Source organism: Argiope bruennichi, chromosome 4, assembly GCF_947563725.1.
Source record: "Argiope bruennichi chromosome 4, qqArgBrue1.1, whole genome shotgun sequence".
Taxonomy (NCBI): domain Eukaryota; kingdom Metazoa; phylum Arthropoda; class Arachnida; order Araneae; family Araneidae; genus Argiope; species Argiope bruennichi.
In genome coordinates, this window is record NC_079154.1 from 18,862,183 (window position 1) to 18,886,673 (window position 24,491).

At 28.4% G+C, this 24,491-nt stretch overlaps 1 protein-coding gene across 1 annotated transcript in view; it reads right to left on the minus strand.

Moving 5' to 3' along the window:
- Nucleotides 1-15,572, minus strand: part of LOC129965696 (guanylate cyclase 32E-like) — a 230,856-nt gene extending 215,284 nt beyond the window's left edge. Inside the window, exon 1 of the mRNA XM_056079805.1 lies at nt 15,446-15,572. The gene's annotated coding sequence lies outside the window, so the exon portion shown is untranslated. The remainder of the gene's footprint in view (nt 1-15,445) is intronic.
- Between the last annotated feature and the right edge of the window lie 8,919 nt (nt 15,573-24,491).

A 24,491-nucleotide genomic window follows, 5' to 3' on the forward strand; every position in this document is an offset into this window, starting at 1 on the left:
TCAGGGAGATTTAAAACATGGTGAGTTAGCAAAATCTCGAATTTGAATGTTTTGGCTATCACCAAGCTTTCTCTATACTACGTATTCGAGATAGTAAAAATGCAATGGAAGAAAATTTGAAATGAAAATGAAATTATTACCAATTTATAACTGATCCAGCGCATGAATAAATGCCTCAGCGTGAACGGCAGTTGACGTTGAAAAATAATAAAACTGGTGATATTTCCCTTCTTGTGCTTCGCACTTTTACGATTTTTTTTTATCTCCAGATTTTCAACAAAAATGAATTATTTATTTACATTTTAGTACCCTATTGATAAAATCCTTTATGAGGTCTTTGGGTTAATATTTATTATTAACTGTTTTATATTCTTTAATATATTTCATAATTCATTAATTCATCAGCTAATTATTTTTTCTTAGTTCAGTACCAGATGATGCCGAATCATCTATTTCTTCGTCGTCTGACCATGATTCAGATTATGAGATTCATCCCAGGACAATCTTTGAGTTAATTAAAAACGGAAATTAAGTAAAGCCTAATTAAGAAGATGAAATATTTTTAAGGGAGGGAAAATAATCAAAATTTCAATTTTAAATAAAAGAGATTATTTTGTAAAAAAATTTTATATCTGATTTAAAATTTAGTATATATAGAAATTATTGATTATTTTCATCATAAAGTAGTAAAAGAAGGATTATTTTTAAGGCTATTTGTTTTCTAATAGTAAATCGATTATATATTGTGACGCGATAGCCTGTAAGATTATAACCACAAATCGCCAACCTCAGAAAATGAATTCTGGATAAAGCATTCTAAAAGTGATTATAAGTTTAATAATTACAGAGAACACATTTTCATTTTAACATATTTTAAATCAAATTTTTAAAAACCTAATAAATCTAGTATGACTTGAAAATCTAAAAAAAATATATACAAGATATTTTTCACTATAAATATTACCTTAAGATTATACTACTGCTAATAAATAAATAAAAATAAGTTGGGAAGGTACATTTTGTTTGTAATTTTATAGTATGAGACTTCATTTGACTGCAATAAAAAGAATTTATCCAAGAAATTTTTTTAAAAAAATAATGTTTCGAGAAAATGATTAAATGTTTTGTCTCTTTACCATGGCGGTTCTTGTTATTTGTTCCTCCTCCACCCCCCCCCCAAAAAAAAAAGAAATTATCACTTTTCGACTTTCCAAACTAGCACAAATATCGGTAATTAGTGACTATGACCTATTCTTCGAATATGACCTATTCCAAAATTGAATTTTATATGTTAAAAAATGTTCCAGCTTCCTTTAAAATAAAACTGTTATAGGCACACGGTTAAAAAATTTGAATGAAGCAATAATATTTCTTTTAGTTTTATTATAACAATGAGTATATTGTCAATAATTGTGAAAATTAATTTTGAAAATTTAAAAAAATACTGAAATCTATGTTTGGAATATTTAAAAAATTGCAAAAAAATTTTTTTCTGTGTTCCAATAATGTGTTCCAAATTTATTGCAGAAAAAAGCAATGAAAACTGATTAATTTTTTAATTAATAAGAAATTTAATTAAAATGTACAAAATCTTTTCATAGCTAGCATAAAAGAAATTGTTATATGTAAAATATGGTAGCTTTAGAAGTAACGAACAATTTTTGTGTGATCTATCGCACGATATGCAGAATTTATGCATATCGCACGATATGCAGTAAATACATCGGCATTATTTTTTAAAGGCATAAATTGCTGGTTTAATTCTTCTGAAATGAAAACATTCCCATGGATACAACAATTTATAACGAATCCTTGTAACCAAGAGATTAATACAAATAAATACAATCGCCAAAATGAGTTGAGGTATTATACTAATTTCAAAAGAAATAATTTTAACATTAGCGTAAAGAATTAATGTATTTCAAAAGAAACAATTTCAGGGTTCAGCGTCACAAATGACCGTATTTTAAAGAAATTCGTTATAATACTGTAAGTAAATATTTATATTATTTACTTGCAATATAAAAATTCAAGTAAAATATTACAAGTTTGCAAGTAAATAATGAAAAAAATTTATTTGAAAACTTCTTAAAAAGGAAAAAAAGTAGCAATTTATTAAAGATTTATCGATTTAACAATTTTTTATAATTTTCAATTCTATCCATTGTAATAGAATTATTGAAAACAAGATAATATATCCAGTAATGTGAAAAAAAAAACTTTTTTAGTTTTGTGTATAAAACGTTTAGTGAATGAACAAACATTAGTACATGATTACGACAGAAGAATTATTTCAATGAAGTTTCTATCACTTCTTCAATAATAATAATAATAAAAAAGATTATAAAAAATAATTTTTTAACTATTTATTTCATTTTAGTTGGCTTTATAAATATAATACTAAGCCATTTATAAAATTTAAATAAGATAATTAAATTAAAAGCGATTTAACCCTCTCGATTCCAGCGGGGCGGTTTCGGGCGGTTTGAGAATTTACCCTATAATATCCACGTGGGTCGGTTTGGGGCGGCTGTTAACCGTTTTAGGGGAGATGGGTATTAAAAGAGGCTCCTCTACTGAACACTCCAGGAGGTCCTCGTTATCTTCGACAATCGCGGCTTTTTCACAGTAGTTTCCCCTGTGCCTTAGGGCTGTAGGGGTTGAGGAGGGATTCAGTAAATAGGTTGTCGGCGTACATTTTGTATTTTGAAAGGGTTTTAGTTTCTATTTTCACGTGTTGTTAGCTCAAAATTGGAAAGATTTTATGGCCATTTATAAAAGAAATTTTCCACTGAAGTTCTCTGGTAACGATGAATGATATATAAGGATACCGACAAGTTGTTTATTTTTCGGACAAGCATCAGAAGCCCTTTTCAGTAGTAAGACTATTGTAAGGATATAAAGACAAACCATTGCATTGACACTGCGGCCTATTCACATGTTTGCATGCAGTTTTCTCACAAAATGGGTAGCAACACTTGCTACTATGGGAGGAAGTCGTTTTACACTCCAAGCATCTTATTCTGTCATCAAAGGACTGTCGGAAATTCTAAAGCCGTGTACAAACTACCGCTTTTAAAATAGAATTAAAAGACAAAAAAAAGTTTGAGAGTATTCTTTATCGACCTTTTCAAAGAGTGAGATAAGTTATATAAATTCTGAGTTCTTTTTTAGAATGCCATTCTGAAAATTTCTCTTCAGTTGTGAATTTCTACTCTTTATTTTATGTACTGTGAATCGGCTGTTTGGATTATCAGAGTAATTTTTGTATTGAAACGCTTATTATTTCTTCATTATGAGTAAAAGAAATCGTGAACACACTGAAGAAGAAATTAAAGCAATTTTACTTGATTCTGATGAAAGTGACAGTGATCTATCAGCGAAGACGATGGTTGGCCAAAAAATGATACTTTAGCTGATCTCTCGTTTATTCTAAGCAAAGAAGTAGGAGATGAAACTAACGAGGGTCAGATGGACGAGAGAGATAGAGATGAGGAGTCAAAAAATGTTATATAATGTACATATTATCAAAAATTTACAAATGATTCCCCCGTGTGTCAATTTGTGGAAATTTAATATGAAGCTTTCTTTCAAAAATTTATCTTGTCTTAACAATACTATAGAAAACTTCACATAACATTTCAAAATCAGAAATTCAGCAAGAAAAATTCAAAATGACAGTTCATACTAAAAAAGTAATATTTATGATGAATGTAATTTTAAATATGTTAAATCTTCATATTTAGTTTATGAAGAATGTAATGTTTTAGTAAAATGTTCAGGCTGAAAACTGAAGGAATGTATTTTCGAAATATATTTCACCGAGTAATTTTTCCCCCGAATTTTATTTCATAAATTTTTGTATTTCAGTATTAAATGAAGTTTTAAAAATATGTTATCTCATCTATCGAAACAATTCGATAGATGAGATTTATGACGTTTGACGTAATATATTCCCTTGGTTAGAAAACATTTTTATTAGTTATATTTTAAAAGGTTAGTAAAAATGAGTGGCAAAATAAAAATATTTTTGGAATTTATATTTACACTACATTCTTTTTCGATTATTTAATGTAAAAGCAATAATGCGTAAAGTTTTGAAAAAAAATGTGAAAACTTCTTTAAAAATTTAAAGTTTTAAAACTTTTCTCTTAGTATCACTATCGAAAATGGAAAATAATATTTTATATTTAAAAATTCAATAAAGATAATCATTTATATTGAAAAAAAATGCTAAAGACAATAAAAAAAAAAAAATCTTAGCTGAGTGTTGAAAGAACATATTATTTTCGAAACATCTGTCAAAAAGAGCAATAACATTTTTTTATCCAACGATTGTTTTTATTTTGGTATTAAATGAAGATTTAATACATTATCTTGTTTATCACTGAAAAGCATTCACATCTATACTATGTTAAATAATGAACTAATTGCATTGATATATATATAATGTATGTTTTACATTACTATGCAAAAAAATTTTACATGGTAATATATGACATATTATTTAATTTTGGCAACAAAAAATGTAAAAGCCTATTGAGAATCAAATGAAACATAAAAATGTTTTTGAAATTGCTAGTAAAGCAAGTTTTTATTTAAATGGTTTGTAAGCCTAACATAAAACTTACAAAAAAAACAACTATTTTCTAAATTATAGAATAAATTTCAAATTTTTTGTAAAAAAAAATACCCCACAAAGATGATGAGCGAAACACTTCACACTAAAAAATATAAATACATTAGAATAAAACTCTTAAGCTGATGGAAAATGAATCTCGTTGTCTAAAACCGCAAGTCAATTATTCAAGGTAGAGCGTCGACAGTTTGATTACTTCAGAGTGAGGGGTTAAACTGCCCCTCAGCTAGGAAGAGTCCATGTCTTTCAGAGCCAAGCTGAAAAAGTCTGGATGTTAAAGGGAGTGCCACTTGAAAAGTGCTTGGATGTTAAAGAGTTAAGAAAGATTATTATTGCATTTTTCATAGAGATTCGATAATAGTCATTTTGAGGGGATATTTTGCTAAGATGTGTTCAAAAAGTTATGATGTATAATTAATACACCATATAGTTTTTCATTGCGAATAAGAAATTTTTTTTTTACTTGTAGTACTGATATTTTCTAAATGATGAGCTTCCGTTTTACAGCTCTCATCGTCTCAAATTCTTAATAGAAAAGTTTAAAAAATTCTTTTCAGTTCTATATTCTACTTTTAGTGCTACTACAAGCTGTACAACTTGATGTTTCTGGCATAAAGTTTACATAAATTAACGAAACGGGTTTTAAAGGATAGCTTTAAGACAGCACAGCTGCAAAATTATGCTATTTGTCAAAAAATAACGTTATAAATATGCGCGTTTTTCTTGGCAGTTTCTTTAAATGTTTCAGCTTCCAATTTTCTGTTGATTTTGTAAAAGAAAAAAAAATCGGAAAAAGAAATACATAAAAGACGGAAAAATCTTTTTTCAAGGCCCATAAAATTTGATGTACAACCCGGAAAATTTCCAAGAAACTTTGGCAATCGCCTGATTAACTGAGAGAGATGGGAATTTTATTTTCCTTGGTTTCTATCTTTTTCAGAGACTTTTTGTAATCTATTTTTAAATGCTTGTTTAAAAGACTGTCAAGTGTAAAAATGTAAACGCAACATAGTATTACAATAGAATTTTCCGTGAAAAGTATGGAAGCTAGAGGCCTCATTTATTTTATATTTTTGACACGGTGCGTATAACACTACAGCAGAAAAAATATTTTCAAAAATGTGAATTATTTCCGTTTTATAACGGAAATAATAACCTTCGACACAAGAGAGGAAATAAAAAGCTGCACAATATTGGTATGTGTGTGTTTATCACAAAAATAATCTCAGAAGAAGTCGTCTAAGGGAATATGCGACAATAATATGGAGGGCAATCTAGTGATACTTAAAGTCATAATTCATTTTGTTACCTCGATTTTATTATTAATTTCAAGTTTTAATCTTTCCAATTCTCGCTATTTTTTTAACACTGGACTTCTCTATGAATCTATGAAAAGATAATTAGTCGATTGAATTCGTTTTTGTCTGTTTATGCATTCTATTATGGTTATGCATTTCTATAACCACTAGAATGGCGATAATTCAAAACCACAACATTCAAGGAAATAAATGTGGCATTGTTCTTTACAAAAATATTATATAACTTTATCAATTTTGAAAGAAATCCGTTTAAGGGAATATATTTGGTTAGGATCTCAGCAGAGAAATTCCATGTTCTAAACTTGATTCCAATAAAGTCGAACAAGCACGAACAGCAAGACCCGTCTGACGGATTCACATATAAATTTGAATGACCGGTCGCTGCTTCAGTATAGGCAGGAACTAAGGTTGAGTGCTAAAGATCATCACCGGCCACGGTAGAACTCCTCCCGTATTAGGCACGTACCGTCATTGGTAGGTGGTATCTGACCCCACACAATTTCTATAACTCCCAGAGTGGCGAGAATCAACCAGCATACTGTAAAATTCTCATCCCCATGCCTGAGATGCTCCCCGGTGGCATAATGAGATTGTTATAATCGGAAGTAGGGTACGCTAATGCCATCGGAAGCAAATATCCTCTCAACGTACACACTATAATTTAAAAAAATAATATTTAAGGATATAAATTAGCATGTGGTACCCTGAAGCATATTTCATTTAACATACTTTTTTTGTCTTATTTATTCTTCCAGTTAGTTCAGAGCAATTCGTAGTTTAGAAGGAAATGTTTTAGTTAAAATAAAAACAAAATATTAACAGTAAAATTATAATTAATTTAAATATTATATACGCTTATTTTTAGTTATTTAGAATTTGGGGAAATGATTTAATAATATATAAGTATTTAGAAGTAAGCCTAGATTTTACAATAAATATGTTAGGCATTAAAAATGCATATTAGTCAGAAAGATTAAACTTCAAATGTAAAATCAGTTTTTTAGCTTAAAACTTTTGTATATAGAGGAAAATACTGTAAATAAAAACAACTAAATTGATTTTTTTTAAAGACGCATAGAAAAATTATTATTTGAACGCTTTTAAAGCTTCTTTATATTTTAGATGCTTTTAAAGCTTTATTAGAATATTTAAAACGATAAATTTTATTTCATTATTTTCTATCTTTTGAATATTCCTATTTCCTTGATATGAATAAACTAATGCTAGATAAAGTAACACAAATAACTAAATAAAACAAAACACATGGAATCAAATTCAATTAAAATAATTAATAAGCTGATGATTATGTTTTGAAAATATTAAAGTTGTATGCTATTATGAAGAACGCTCAAATATCGGAAATTTCAAATCTTTAGCAACATTGGAAAACAAAAATAGAAAAATGCATTTGTTACAATGGTTATAAGATACAAAATGAAACTAATTTAGCTGATGCTTGAAACTCAGATTATTTAATTGCGTTTTTAATATAAAATATTTTCATTAAATGCTTGACACATACCTTAAGAATGCTGAAAATTTATCAAAAAATTAACAACGTTGAACACTTCTATTTGAATATCCATTACGAGATATAAAGAAATCATTCATAAAGAAGAAGTATCAATGAAAAAATGTTTTGGCCAAGGCATTGCAATGCAATATTAATTCACTGCTATCGACATGACATTAATTGGATTTAGTGCAACAAGAACTAATTATTTATGATTCACATAAAATCCGGATATGATTGTGGAATATTTCGTAAGGCATCGAAATTATGAAACATTTCTTGTTGTGGTTTTTGAATAGATCAAGCGGTTACTTCCGCAGAAGCGACGGAAGTACGACGATGGAATTATTTGGTGTTTAGAAATATTATTATCTGTTCAAAGGTTCTATTTAATTTAAGAATTGCTTTAAAGACATCATCCATTTTTAGTATTTATGTTATATTTTTATTGTATTTCTAATAAAAGTAATGGCATAAGTGTTATATTTTTAATTAAAAAAACTAATTGGATGATATATGTTAAATTACGGAATGTTCATATTTAAAAAATGTTTAATAAGATTCTCTCTCAACTCTATTGGCTGATTCTAGAAATGCAAGTGCCTAGGCCATTGGGCTAATAGGGATGACCAGTAGGTCGTTAAAAAATAATATTAGCTTAGTTACCAAATAAAAAAATTTATAAAAGAAATTACGAGTTGTTAAATATCAATACCGCATTATTATAAAAACCAGTAAAAGCTTTAAAGTAAAATTAATTATTTTTATTAAAATATTGTACAGTATTAAATATGTTATATTCCATTGATATAATTTTTAATTTTTTTATTTGTTCCAAATTTATCAGTTTCTATAATATATTATAATAATTAAATGTTTTAGCAGCATAATATCCGAACGAGAAAGTAAATACTAGGAATGTTCGATAAATGTAGAAAGAAAAGCACGGTCGAGTTATTTATTTTCTTTTACAGCCAGTTTCAATGTAGCTACAATAATATATTAAAAATTATGGATATTAGATTATATTATTCACTAGTTATAGACTAACCAGGCTGCTTTAGCAAATTTTATTATCAGTCCTAGACATTGGTAAAAGTCCAACGTGTATTACTACTTTCAAACCTATCGTTTAAAGTCGATTAATTTAATGTGCATCAAATTTTATTTTTGATTGACAAAAGCATGATTGTATTTATTTATTGTTATTAAAAAGAATATCTACAGAAAAATGGCAATAGCTAATTGTTTGTTTTTTAAAAATATTATAGAAAGCAAGGATAAGTTAGAAATAAATTGTATCATTCAATAAATATTTTGCTTTGTCTTTTAAAACGCGAATTCGCAAATTGTACAGACTAAGTCTATGGCAAAGGATACCGACGTGCTCTGATTGGTTTCAGCCTTGGCATCCTTTTGGCAATGTTTTGCACTCCTAATAGTCTAGTTTTCACTTATTTGGCTCAAACCTTGTACCTTTCATTAGTTTTATGGAAGATACGAGTGAATATCAATGCGACGGTCTAATTTTTTTTAATATAATTGTTTTCTCTAAATATTAGTAGTAATACTACTAATACTAATAAATAATAATAATAATAATAAATATTATTAATAATACTAGTAATACAAGTAACTAATGTTGTTTATGCACAGAAGTATAAAAAATATATGGAAGTAATTACTAAACATATGATGCAGCAATTAAATAATTCTTATTTATCTATGATTTTCGTGACTTTATTAGATGATTATGCAGTCATTGAAACTTGTTGCTGAACATTTGTTACTTTCCCATCAACTACATATGGGGAGATGATTACTTAATGCCCAAAACGTATAAATATATAAGCTTTAACGGAATATGTGATTTCGTAGCTAATTTTTTTTAGTTATATCAAAATAATATTAAGAAGAAACACATACAAAAATTATTTTTAATAAATTGTAATTTTTATATTTCCTGAATTTAGGTTTCAGGATTTGATCTTTTCTGCTGCATATGTGTTACAGATTAATATTACATGTAAACCGTAAAAAATAGGGGGGGGGGATAAATCCACAAATTTTATTTATTTTTGTAAAAATATATTTCGGTATGGCATCTTTTTGGCAAAACGGCTCAAACCAACCAGAGAACGTCGGTATAATTTGCCATAGACTTAGTCTGTACAATTTGCGAACTCGCTTTTAAAACCCTCTTATGAATAGTTAAATTAAACTGTTAATAACAAAAAAAGCAACATATGCTTTTCATGATGCTTAAGTTAGGAGATTAAAACTGAAATAAATTTATTCAATAATGTCTCTATTCGAAAAGTATTGATTAATCAGAAATTTCTTAAAAAAACAATTTAAAACAAAAACTTTTTTAAATATTAATTTTTGTCTGATTAGTTTCAATGAAAAGATATAAAGCAAATTAAAAAAAATTATTTTGAAAAGAAACTTCAGAATTTTGTGTTACGTTTATTTCCATGAATTTAATTTTTACATCTAAAAAAATCTTTTTCTGCTGCTGAAAGCATAAGAAATTTATGAAGCTTTCTTTAATTAAGATTAAGATGAAAACAAAATACAAACTAAATGAAAGTGTGTATGATTATTTTTGTTGATAAACCGTATATTCTGAAGGTCTTACTTTATTAGGAAAAAGAGAAGATTATTAAATAAGATACGGATAATGGTACATTTTTTTGTGAATTAAGCGATGATAAGGAAAAACAAAACAAAACAGAATTCAAAACTTAATTAAAGTTTTTTGCAGTTTCTATAAACAACTACCCTTAGACGAACTCAAAACAAAAAGGAATTGCGAAAATTTCGCTTTCTAGACATTCTATAGCATTACGCACTGCACGTAACTAAACAATAGGGAAATGACACGCATCACGGAGTTTTGTAAGAATAAATTCAATAATGCTTTTTCCCATGTTAATTTTCAGTATTCATTACATGCAACTGTTGAGTGTGAAATAAGAATAGATTTTTTGGCCACTCGATTTAATTTTAAAAGTAATTAATTTTCTTAAAAGTTAATTAGGCGCTATGGAGATGAATTTCGTGTACGAGGTGAGGAATATAGAATCTGTGATTTTAATAAAAAAAATTGTGAATAAGGAATAAACATATTATATCTTCTTAAAAATTCTATGAGAAAAAAATATAAATTTTAATATAACTGGATCTAAAATTCACACATTTGATTAAAATAATTAAGGATAATGAAATTAAATTTCTCTTAGCTGTCATAAACGCAGCAATCTTTATGAATCATGCAAACTACACATTAAAAGTACAAACCATCTTGATGTTATTCGCTCGTTCCCACGACACTAAGAAATCAACTTGTTTTGCCCTTTTTTTTTACCCCAGTACTTTAGCAGGATAGATTATTATTCCGATTTCGTCTACATTAAAGATTGTTTTTTCAATGTATTTGTATTTTTCAAACAATCTTTATAAATTTTTGAAGTTGTTTTGGAATTCTTACTTGTTAAAAGTACCAATACGATTTATGTTTATAGCTTCGGATATTTTAAAACAAAATGATATATTATATTCTGTTTAAGAAATAATGCCACTCCGATAATAAGAGATATTTCCTCTCTAATGATTTGTTCTGATTTCCTATAAAACCCTTTCAATTATTGCTACTACACTCATGTCCATAAATTAAGGATAATTCAGAGTCACACTGAAATCGAACTCTAAAATACATATATCACCCGTAAAATGACTACACACATCTTCAAAAACCATATGCAAATTGCAGGAAGCCACCGGATGACACCGATTGTACGTCACAATGACGAGAGTGTAAGAGAGTGATGTATAAGGAATACAGGCAAAGAAGTAAAATTGTTCGCAAGCGCTTTATAAGCCTTTCAGTGCAATAACCGCATAGTTATTAAAAAATTATTATAGTAAAAAATCATCCAAAGGACGCATTTTGATGATTTTTTACGTGAAAGAAATATCAGCCGTCTGGAATGTGGGTAGAAATATCAGCAGTCTGGAAGTCAGCTGTAAGTATCCGAGGAACTGAGAATCGCCCAGAGTGTCATCTCTAGGCTTTGGCAACGATTTCCAAGATGATGGTAATGTGAGTAGATGTTACAGCACAGGTCACCCTCGAGTTACAACGCCGAATGAAGACCTTTATTTGACACTTAACTGCCAAAAGAAACAGACGGAGCACAGCATCAGACCTGTCTCGTCAGCTCCCTTCAGACACTGGTACCACAGTTTCAAGGCAGACCGTGTACAGACGCTTAGGGCAGTTTGGTCTATACGTTCGTAGGCCTGTCAGATGTATTCCACTTACTGCAACTCACTGTCGCCTGCGGTTAGCCTGGAGTAGAGAGCATTCATTGTGGACACAACAACATTGGGCTTATATGTTTTCCGACGAGTCCAGGCTTAGCTTGCAGTTTGGTTCTCGCCGGACTTTCATATGGACAGCGCCAGATACCCGTTCCATAAGAGAACATCATTGAACGATACCGTTACGGTGGAGAAGGGTTGCTCGTTTGGGGAGGAATTAATCTGGGTTCAACAAATGACCTGAATGTTCCAATTGGAACCATGACAGGGCAAATCTATTGGAACGTCATTCTGGAACAACATGTACATTTGTTTCAGGTGCCATGGGCTCAGAATTCGTGTTTATTGATGACAACGCCCGTGCAAACATCGTAAACGAATGCCTTCGATCGGAGAATATCACCCGTATGGACTGTCCAGCATTCTCACCGTACTTTAATCCAGCAGAGCATGTGTGGGACATGCGTGACTGACAAGTTGCAGCCCGTCAACTACTTCCTACATGTCTACCGGAACTTCGGAGAGCATTGCTTGATGAGTGGTGTAATATTCCCCAAGATCAAATAGATAATTTGATACTCAGCATGCCAAGGCGTTGTACGGACTGTATTGCATCGTCTGGGAGACATACTATGTATTAACTATCATACCATGAAATATTGGTTTTTGTAAATAGGTTTGTTTTTGTAATTTGCTCCAAGGAGAAAATAATCGCAATTTTTATTAATGATATCAAACATATAGCATCTTTTTTTGCTATTTACCATTCATTTAATAAATAGGCTTTACAAATAAGTCACATTTGTTTTGCTTCCGACTCTTACTTTTCCTAAACTTGCATTATCCTTAATTTATGGACATGAGTGTATTTTAGTTTAGCTCCTAGATGCTTTATTGGTATACAGCGTATGATTTAGATATATTCATCAAATTATCAAAATACCTTTTAAATAACACAGGGAAACACATCTGATAATGGCAGGAAAATAAAGTTAGTTAAAAAAGTTAGCATTTACATCTATTTTGTATACAATTTTATATATAGTAAAAAGTTTACATGAGTAAATAAAAGAATCTTCTTCAAATAAATGTATATTTATTCTGAGGTTTAAAATTTTAAGTACGGCTAAAAATTATTAAGTCACTTATTTTATTTCACGAGAGTATTTAATGAGGTTTGTTGTATAGCAAACTTCTTTTCAAAACCATTTATTGGAACTAAAAATATATCAAAGTCCGTTTGCAACGGAATAGAAAACTTAGAAACATAAATAGAAAAATATAATTATTTTGAGAAAAACACATTTTTATTAAATAGTATTAACTAATAGCTCAACAGCAAAATATGATTTACCTTTCTTTTAAGCAAATTTAACCCCGAAGACACGCGTTCCTTGTACTTGTTGGAAGACGCGCATCGGGTTCGAAAGCCCAGAGTTTACTTTTTGGAGAAGAGGCACCAATGTACTCCCAATGCAATTGCATCATGTCTGTTTACCATATTCTCAGTGAATGTCCAAATTTTAATGTTCAACGTTTATATCCTTTTAACAACTTCACATTTTCTCAATAAAACACCACATGCTAATATTTTTGCTTCTTTGAAATCAGTAGGTTTTTATCCCCATATTTAAGTATTCTTCGTCTTTTGCAGATTTTTTACATTGCTTTTTACAGCTGAAATTATATATTTTAATCCCAAAATAAATACAGTTTGGCGCAGCATAATCAACACCATAGCTCTTGTGCCAATAAAATCCAAAAAATGCAAATCCAAATCGAAAACCCAGACAGTCTTTTTTTTTTTAATAAAACATAAATAAAGTTAAATTTATGCCACAATAAACGCCAGTTCCGATATAACTGGCGGTCATTGTTAACCAGTTTCGATATAACTGGCGGTCATTGTTAACCAGTTTCGATATTCTCAAAACAAAATATATAAAATACAAAATAATGATTCTCATAATATCGTATTTAATATGCCGTATTTAAAAGTATTTGAATCATAAAGGTTTAGAAAGAAATTTAGAGACCAGCACGGATCAGTTGCCACAGCACGGATTATTCTATTCAGAATTTATCAGTTATGCATCCCTCCTATGCATTCTAAAGGTCTGTTTTCGATTAAAAATAGTTAAACTGACTCAAAAAGCAGTCTATTCGAAAGCATAAAGAGCATAAACCGTCGTTGAAGATTATTTGCTAATGGAAATTTTTATTATTGCTTTTAATTTGAAAGGTTGCCTTACACACGAAAGAATCGAAATTTTAATAGAAGCGTTGACTCCTTTCACCATCTGAGAATTCTCTAACAGTGACGAGAAATGGGAAGGTGAATGGAGTGATGTTGCTAACCTGACACATATCTCATTCCTGTTTTAGGTAAGTGGTTCAAAGTCATCGCCTAAGCTTTTAACTACTGAAAACTGCTGAAGGCAGTATCAATCACTCACTTAACAGTATTTCTCCGATCGGCCTGCAAATAGGAATTATTAGCAATTCCAGTATTATTTCGAATATATAGCATTCATTGATAACTTTTTTAGACTTGTTATTCACCTTGTTGTTTGATACGACCAAAAAATATGAATTTAACAGAATAAATCAAAACAAAATCAAACGCGTACAAATTAAAAAGTGCATATAATACGAAATAAAAAAGGGGAAGAAAGTTCTACTTCTGAATTAATGTCGAAAAACATCTTTTTAAATCTTAATTTTAACTTTGGCAAAAACATGCTGCAAGTGCAGCTATAGGAATGATCTATGGAACATTTAACGTTCATATAGTGATTTGTTTACATTTGACTGTTGCCATTCGACAATTTGTAATAAGAGCGATTTCTGCGCCACGAAACGCTAGAGCTTTATATATATAAATTATAGAGGAACATGGCTAATTCACAGTTGAGAGGAGTACTAAATAATCTGACTTATTAAAAATTTCAAATGAAAGAAAATTGGGCTTGAATATGAATACCGAAAAAAGAAATGAAAATTTTAAAACTAAAATAAAAACAAAGATTTTTTACAATGAACTAGTATTAATAAATAATACATGATTAAGAAATATTAAGTAATTTTAATAAATTAAGTAATAAATATTTATAATTAAAATTAAAATAATTTAATAATATTTTCAATACATTATTAAGTAATTTTAAAATTTCATATCACATAACACTATGAATACAACAATTACACAACAAAAATTCTAAATAAATAGTATTATTCACATTTCATATGTTTAAAATTTTAAAAGAATTAAAATTTATTTTTATTAAATACACTGTCTAAAAATTATTCACGTAAGGTTACTGAGGAGAAAATTTACGGACTACTTAATTAGCAGAAACGATTCAGAAATAAGAACAGTGTTTTAAAATTTTTAGTGTTGTTTTCGAATGAATTAAGACAGATTTGAGTTATAAGCGACATTTTAATGTTCTTTTATTAGGAAATTTAAGAAATCTCTGAAAAGATTCGATTTACCAAAGAATTTTAATTAAAGATATTCGATTTAGCGAAGTTTCATATATCTTTCTCTCTCTATATGTTTAATGATAAATTATTTAATATATATATAAGAAAAAGAAATGGTAAAAAAATTTCAATCTGCGAACAGAATAAATTGATGATATTTACCTTTATGTGATTATTTATTTCAAAAAATCATGCCCTTATCTTTATAAAAGCCATTGTCTATATGGTTTGTTATACACATCAGCTGATGTCGCTTTGGCATTTCAGAAAACGAAAACATTTAAAACCGCTGCAGCTGCGCTTTGTTGTGAGGACAGCTGCTTCGACATCTATAATCGTTTGGATTGTCAACACGTAGTAGAAATAACACACGGAAACACAGAAGAATAATTTCAACAGAGATTTTGCAAACATGTTCTCCATAAAATTATTTTTCTCAAAGACAGTAAAAGTTGTTTCTGCCAAAGTTAAAGTAGTTTTTCATCAAAAGTTAAAATCATTTTATGATTTATTCAAAAGTTATTTGGAAGTAATGAAATAATTAGTATGAGACTATGTTCGGGAAGAATTGTTTTTGTGAAATGTTTGAAAATAGTTATATTTTTGAATATTTGTATAAAAAAAATTGAAAAAATATAGATGAAGCCAAAATATACTAATTATATGGCTAAAGTCATTTTAAAAATTTGGAAAAAGGTTTTTTTTTTTCGGCTAAAAAGACATATAAAGCAAAAATCTTCTAGTTTGGAGATTTATACAACTATTTGCTTAAAAATTTGCAGGTAGCTTAAGCAATATATTATTTAGTTCCTGAACTAGAAACTAAGCTTTACTTCAAATACGGTCTTTAAATATTGGGTTCAACTGATAAATAAAACAAAATTTTCCTTTTTTTTTTACATTGTGAAGCACTGAATTATTAAATATTTCTAAATGAATAAATTATTCGTTAGTTCAGGAAATGCAAAGCATATTAAGAAATTTTTATATCAAAATAGAACAAAAAAATATGCATTGTATTTTAAATTTTGAGGCTTGTCGTAAGAAAACTCTGTAAAAGATAAGAATTTGTGAAAATACCATCGAAAGATATAAAATAGCATTAATGAAAATATAAAAATCAATGTAATTTTCCAAAAAATAGACTTAGAAACGAAATCCTAACGGTTTAAGAAACCTGTTCAAACATTACGAACATTAAATGAAAAAAATTCATAATTTCTCAAAAAAAATCAACTTTTCAAAGCAGTGACCTCTCTCAAAGAAATGTTTGATATTATTATTATTATTTTACTTTGTTGAATCCAAAATATAATATAACATGCGTAATAATCCACCAAAAAGTTGCTTTTAGTACTAAATGCATTTTCACCTTTTAAATCTATATAAATACAAAAACAAAAAAAAAACATTCTCGGATTTGTGAGGCGTGTGTCTATGCTTGTACATGGTAGCTGAAAATTGCGAAGATAGAGATGACAAGTTCGTCATCCCTGTAATTGTAATTTTTATCTACACTGATATCTTTTGCAAAATATCCATCTGTCTGCTACAAAAATAATTTAAAAAGCTTTGAACTAGATGAATGAAATTTGGTATACTGTATTTATACAAAATTTTCAGATTTCTATTAAATTTTGAGAAAAATTAATTCAGAGGAAATCAGTCTGCCCTGTTGTTCGAATATAATTTAACACGATAAGTACAAAAAGGAGGAGAGCTAAATAGATAAGATTTGGTATACGCAGATTTAACATCTATAGATTAGACATCTGTCAAATTTTAAGCCAAATTGAACTACAGGCTGACTGTCTGTCAGACTGTACTTTTAGAAATATGTAAACGCAATAATTAAAAAAAATGCAATGACTTAAATATGTCAAATGTGTTATTCGATTTTATGACTACAAGTGCTGTTTTGTGTGATTGTGACAATCTGTTGAAAAACGCATTTAAAACATAAATTTGATTTTAGGATACTATTAACTTCATGCCAGGGATAAGTTGCCTAGGATGACACGCTAGATTCAGAAAAAATCGTAAATTCACACCAAAAGTTCATATTTTGTAATTACTGCACACCAATGAAATGCAAAGCCTTCCCTGGCGTGACACGTTTACTAGAGATTACGAGAGAAAGTTTTGTGGACCACTCCCATTCATTATTATTAGTAGTACAGATTATTTCAGATGATGTTGAATTTAGAATGATTTTTTTAACTATGTCTATCGAAAATATTAGGCTGTATAACGCATAAAGTGCACATGTTTGGTCTTTCATTAGAAGTGGCGTGCTTAAATTGAAGCAGAAAAAATTGTAGAAGGAAACGAACTCGGATTTTTTTTTTTTACACGCAAAGTTAATGTATTTATTTTTAGACAATTTATTTTTAAAGAAAAATTTCCAAAGACAAATGTTTCAGAGACATTCTTATTTTAGTGAAAAATAAATGACGTATATGTTATCGTAAAATAATTGTAAATTCTTTGAACATCTGGAAACGATAAAAAAAAGCTAGTGGATGCTATACCATTCTCGTAGATGTTTAAATATTTATTTAGTTTTTTTTAAACACTTCATTGGAATAAAACTGCGTTGCATTCAAGGACAAAATTGATTGTTAGAAAAAAATATGGTTATTAAATTATTTTGTAAGAAATGTTGAAATGAAATATAGTTAATTTGTTTGAAAGTGTAAGACAAAATGTACTTATATTAAAATGAATTAATGATAACAAATATCAGAAAAAAACAAGCAATTGCTAGCGAAATTTTTTTTAAAAAAGATTTCCCAAGTACATAATTTTTATATATCTTTCGTTTTGTTTTAAAATTATTCCTTTTTTTCATAACTGATTTCATTTTACCCTTCGAAATTTCTTCGGGATTATAAGTACTGAATGAAAAACACAATTTTCAATACTAAATGGGCTTTCTAATATTTATTATCATGGAAGTAGTCAATAATAGAGCTATGAATTTTCAAACTCTCCGCAATAATTACAAATTTCTCGCCGAATTTATCTTCAGATTACTGTCTTAAAGAAGATTTCATATAGAATTTATAGTTGAGAGGCTATGAATTTTTTCTATGAAATTTCGACATCCACATCCTCTTTATCTGTTATTTGAAATCAAACAATAATAATAAAAAAATAAAAATAAAATAGGAGACTGAAATTTTTACGATGACTTTCAAAAAATCCTTAATTATAAAAGCTGTATCAACACTTTCGTATGTGTGTGTGTGTGTGTGTTTCTCTCTCAAAATCTTCTTATTTTATTTTCCGGCTAGCTATAAGTTCAGCCATGAGAAGAGACATTGTCTGTGTCCTTGGTTTAATAATTTAATAGAATAAGTTATACTTCTATTTTAAAGAATCGATTTTCTGTTTTTATCAAATTTTAATCTCCTGCAAAAATATTATATACAGTGAACATAAATCGAAAATTAGTCTGGGAAATTCTGATTTCAAGCTATTTCTTCCAAATTGAAAAAAATCCTTCTGAAAATTGTTTAAATAAAAATAATCAAAATGCTCATCTGTTTTAGCTTCAAGAATCTCACTTTAATTTTTTTTTACTTTAGCTCACTTTAATTTTAATTAAAAAAATTATCTCTAACTTTTCTTAATTTTTGATGCACTAAAAATCATTGTCACCACGTTTTAGTGAATATTTCAGTTCTATGATGTAATTTATCAGTTTTTTTTATTTGTAGTTTCGTATTATTATTAGTATAAATGGTAGCATAAAATTCCGTAAAAGTCAGGTCAGTTTAAGATTTTCAAATTTTTGAATGCTAACCGCCTTTGGCGACCAGCCGGTTCGCCAATATTAATGCTCGCTAAAATGTTCAGTTAATATATTATGTAACTTGTTCTCATAATAGATTTTTCAGCAAAATATTTTTAAGCTTCAAATTTGGATAGTCACTTATTCACTTATACTATTATATAGACCTTAAACCGTTCTGTTCATTGTACTATGCATCTCTCTCTAATTTTCTATTAGCAAAATAAAATTAATTTTAAAAATTCAATTGAATTCGTAAAATTCAATTTTAAATTAAAGTAGAAATGATGAAACTGCATTTAATATAAAAACGTTTTTTCGTGAGTTCCCGCATGTCTTTTGTTAAAAAAAACACAAAAAAAAACAACATGAGAACTGAAAGCAAAATCGTTCGGAATTGAAATCTTCCGCAGAATAATTTTAATAATTTATAATATCTCAATGCATTATCCAACAAAAATTTCATTGATTCAACGAAAAATTCAGTTTTTAGTTTTAATTTTAAAAGGATTTAAATGATGCCCATAATAATATATTATTTTTTTCGGTTTATAAATATATTTAAAAAAAGTATGAAGTTTAAATTTTAGACAATCCTTTGGTCCTGAGGAATCATATTCGACTAAATATTCTTGACACTCCAACTTTTAAATAAATAAATAAACGTTTCCATCTTCTGCGTTCAAGGTTGATCTAATTATTAAGTTCTGAATAATCAACAACTTCATAATCTAAGCCAATAACTCTTGAGAAACTCCGGGTTCTTTGAGACGGTCGATGAAATGATCTAAAATCACTCGTTTTTATATTATAATGATATTGAAATTTTCATAAATCGGTCAACTTTAGTGATTCATTTAGTTCATTGGAGTGCAACACTTTTTATTAAAAATATTAGCGACTCAAGAATATTTTGTTAAATGTGATTCACAGGGCAGTGGATATATGTAAAAATTTAAAATTTCATAATTCATCAGCATTTATTGACTCGATTTGCATAACATATATTTATTACATTTAGATCATTTGTAAGCAGATGTATGTTTATTACTAAAGGATTGCAAATTAGCTGTTGGGCTCCGGTTAGAGTAGATATTCTGTACATATTAAACCATATCTGCCTTAAATAAAACTGCGTAATTGAATTAGTAATATAGGTATTGCAAAAGATCATAGAAAACACTTCCTTGCATTTATTTTTCAGAAAACATTATATTTCATATTTATTACATACAGACACGTGCTGAAAATTATATTTTTATATGTTTGATTTGCAATAATAGTTGATTTATTTTTTAATTTGATAAAAGTCAACGCGTAAAAAATTTTTTTGCAACGCATTGATAAAACTTAAGATAATATTTATATTACAAATTTATGTTTTCTTATCTATTTCCGGCAAAATCCGTATAATTTTCTGATAACAAAGAGTCAACAATCCCTTTTTAGATTTATTTTACAATATTTTTCTGCTAAAATACGATTGAAATCGCTTTCATTGTCGCTGCAATTGGATCGTGTAAAATATTTTTCTTCCATTGTTGATGATGAAGATGGGAATTTATGGATCCTTTTTTAAATCATGAGTGGGTTTCCTTCTAAAGTTTATTTTAATTTTATTCATTGAGTTCCCTGTAATAATTAAAGCTTGAGATCGAAAATAAGCAATGGCAACCCCCCTCACTTTTTTAAGAAAACTTTAAAGAGCAAACGACATAAAATATTTCAATGAAAATTTTACAATTATCAATATTTATTTACAATTTATATTTAATTTTCAAAATAGATTAATTTGTTGCATTAAAATTCACTCCATTTTCATTGTTTCATTAATTATTTAATTGTATGAGTTTCTTCTTTTGTTAAAAACTAAAGGAGAAGAATTATGTTAAATATATCTGCGTAGTTTACTAGATGAATAAAAAAGTCAAGCTACAATACCGCGAAATTTAAAAGATGAAGCAGATATTTATACTTTTAATAGTTTTATTATATTATGGGTTTTGATTTTATATGAATTGTTTATACACAAAATAAACAGACTAATTGTAAAGCTATTAGGCTAACATGGTTATCCTGTCAGGCACAATTTGACGCTTTAGGTATATGACTATTCTCAGGATGAATGTTTTGAAAAAAGCTCGAAATTAGTTATATTTTTGAATATTTCTAATTAACAAAATTGAAAAAACATCCATGAAATCAAAATATATTAGTCAAGTGGCAAAAGCCTTTTTAAAAACTGAAAAAAAGTGCCTTCTTTTGTTAAAAAGAGATATAAAGCAGAATACCATATCGGAACTTAACGTATTAACGCCACCGCAGCGAAAGATTTGGCGGTTTTTAAGTGCTGCCAATCACTTTCAAAATTCAACGCCAACGGATTGCTCTTTATTGGCTCATTAGCGGAAAAACTGCCAAATCTGTAGCTGCGGTGGCGTTAATACATAAGCACCCAAAAATCTTCCAGCTTAGAAGTTTATCAAATGGTTTGTTTAAAATTTTCGAAATAGCTTTAGAAATATATTATCTAGTTTCTGAACTAAAAAATAAACTGTATTTCTTTCCATGGTAAAATCCTAGATGGGCGCACCTCTTGGCGACTTATTTGAAATCTCTCCAAGTTGACTACTAATTGAATATTTGTTATTATTATTATTTTTCAATTAAAAACGATGCTTGCAGGCCAGAAATAATAATAAATATAATAAAAACAAATATAATAAATAAATAATAAATATAATAAATAAATAAAATAAATAAATATAATAAATAAATACATAAATAAAAAAAATGAAAATAAAATAAATAAATATAATAAATAAATACATAAATAAAAAAATGAAAATAAAATAAATAAATATAATAAAAAAAATAAAAAAAAATCCGTCTAAGTTGCCGCATTGGCGACGTTATCACCACTCGTTTGGCGAGAAATCAAAAAGACGCCAAGAGGTGGGCTGTGCTAGAATCCACCCGTTTCCTATCTTTAAATATTGGGGTTAGACTGCTAAATAATAGAAAATTAAAAATTTTTTTCTTCACATTGTGAAGCACTAAAACAAATAAAAAATATTTCTAAATGAACAGATTACTTATTCTCTAGTACAGGAGCAGTAGAAATTATTATACCAAATTTGAACAAAAAATAAACTTTAGGTTTTAATAATGAGGTTTTTCGTAAGAAAATTCTATCAAAGATTAGAATATGAGAAAATAATATCTAAACATATAAAAAAGCATTAAAACATTTGTAAACACTATAAAATTCAATGTATCTCCTCAAAGAAATGTACTTAGAAACAAAATTCTAAAGGTTTTCGTAAGAAACCTGTTCAAATATTAAGAATATTAAATAAAAATAATTTCATAATTTCACACACAAAAAAAATCGACTTTTCAATGTAGTAACCTACCTTAAAACTATTTTCGTAAGGGATTCATAAATATTAAGTTATGCATAAAGGATTTATTTGAAAATAAACACAAGTAATATTGAAGGCGAACCAGTTGATCGCAGAAGGCAGATATTATTTAAAAACAAACAAAAAAAAATGATAAAATGGAAACAAATGCTTCAATTTGGAAACAAGGTAAATCTAATTCAAAAAGCTATAAAATAAATGACACATTTTAAGAGAGGATATATAACTTAAATACTATCATGAAGGCAAATAAAAATCTTAGCGAAAATCGAAACAAAAACATACCGCTCAGCCGCTTTTTCCAAATGTTATGTAGAATCTTGAATCACATTTCAAAAGACAAACATCAATACACTCGTAACAAAAACCATCAAATTTAAATCTAAGAACAATCTTTTCACCCAAGCTGCATCGGAACATTCGTAGTACCGAAATGACACACATATTTACAAATAATAAATGACCTTGGAATTCTCTCAATCTAAATAACCCAGTCCAATAAATAAAGGCTTTTTCCTACAGAAGCGCGAGTTTTCCCCCATGTAATAATCCGAGAACTTGATGAGTAAATCAAGTCATTACGTATTCTCTGAATGGATTTCTCATCCTTGGAAAAATGCCAAAAGAAAAGCTTCGAAAACGGAAGTGATTCTTTCCTAAGCCGGACGATAAATTTCTCACAAAAACCGGGGAGACACATTCTTTTATACGAACTGTCATGGAGAGTAAAGAGTCCTCGTTACTCATTTTCTCGGATGAGTAAAAACGTCTTTGAAACTTCCGAAAATTGAGTGTTCTGTAGCTGTAAATTTAAAAATTTCAGCGTAAATTTGTCTCCAATATATTGAAAATGAATATGTTGTTCTTGAATTACCTTATTAAAATTTGAGATAAAATGACACAAAAAAATTATTTTAAATTTTTTTCTGATTTTAATTTTTTTTATTAATGTAACCAGACATATCATTTAAATGGGTCCAATTAGGATTTTAGAGCTTTTGTTCAGAACGATTAAATTTGCAAAATTGTTTCTCACTTTGAAAAAATATCTCATATGTATTGTGTTTCATATTATATACTAGAAGTGCCCTTACAGCGTTGCCCATGGCTAAACATCCAAGTGGAAAAATAAAAATTAAGTTAAGTCTGATCTCCACTCGGTATGATATCGTCATGTTACGCAACATCAAACAAAAAAAATATATTTAGAAATTATCAGAAATAACTACAAAACAGTGTTTTGTAGTACACATTCTAAAAAACGGATGGAAGAACTATTTTGTGCTAAAAAACAGTCTTTGTAGCACAAAGTATGATATGTTCATAGACAAAAGAATTCATAAAAATATACAATAGAAAAGCTGTTTTAAATTTTAAAAATATACAAATAAGTCGTTGTACCACACTTGTTTATCAACTCTGCAAAACCTGATATGAAAATAAAATTCAGCCTGCTTCATATTTCTTTGTAAACTCCATTGCTCGACGATCACTTCGATCCTCATGAAATTCATTCTGTCTCTGTAATTCTGTAATTCAATTGCAGTGCGATTTAAAGAGATATGGTTACTTCCCTAGGTGTGAACATTCTTTCTTAGATATCGCTAACCGATTGTTTCCTCTACATTCTCATGATCGCCCAAAAAATGAAGCATTTAATGTGCTCCGGCAAAGGTTGGATTTCCTTTTCTTTTGAGGTGGGGGGGGGGGGCTTAATGAGTTTTGAATTACTATTTAAAATTCGATGTAAACAAAGAAATGTATCGCATATGCTTACCACAAATCTCGCAACTTGCGCATGCACAGTTTGAGGTTTCCGCACATGCGTGGATAAGTGCAAAGCATAGATACTGCTGTTTTACACATGACCGAATCGTAGTAGGAAAATAATAAAAATCGCAATTATAAAATTCCTTTTTTTGTTTTGATATGACTTCAGTATTCTATTACCTCCTCCAATAAATGTTCTACAAAATAGTACAAATAT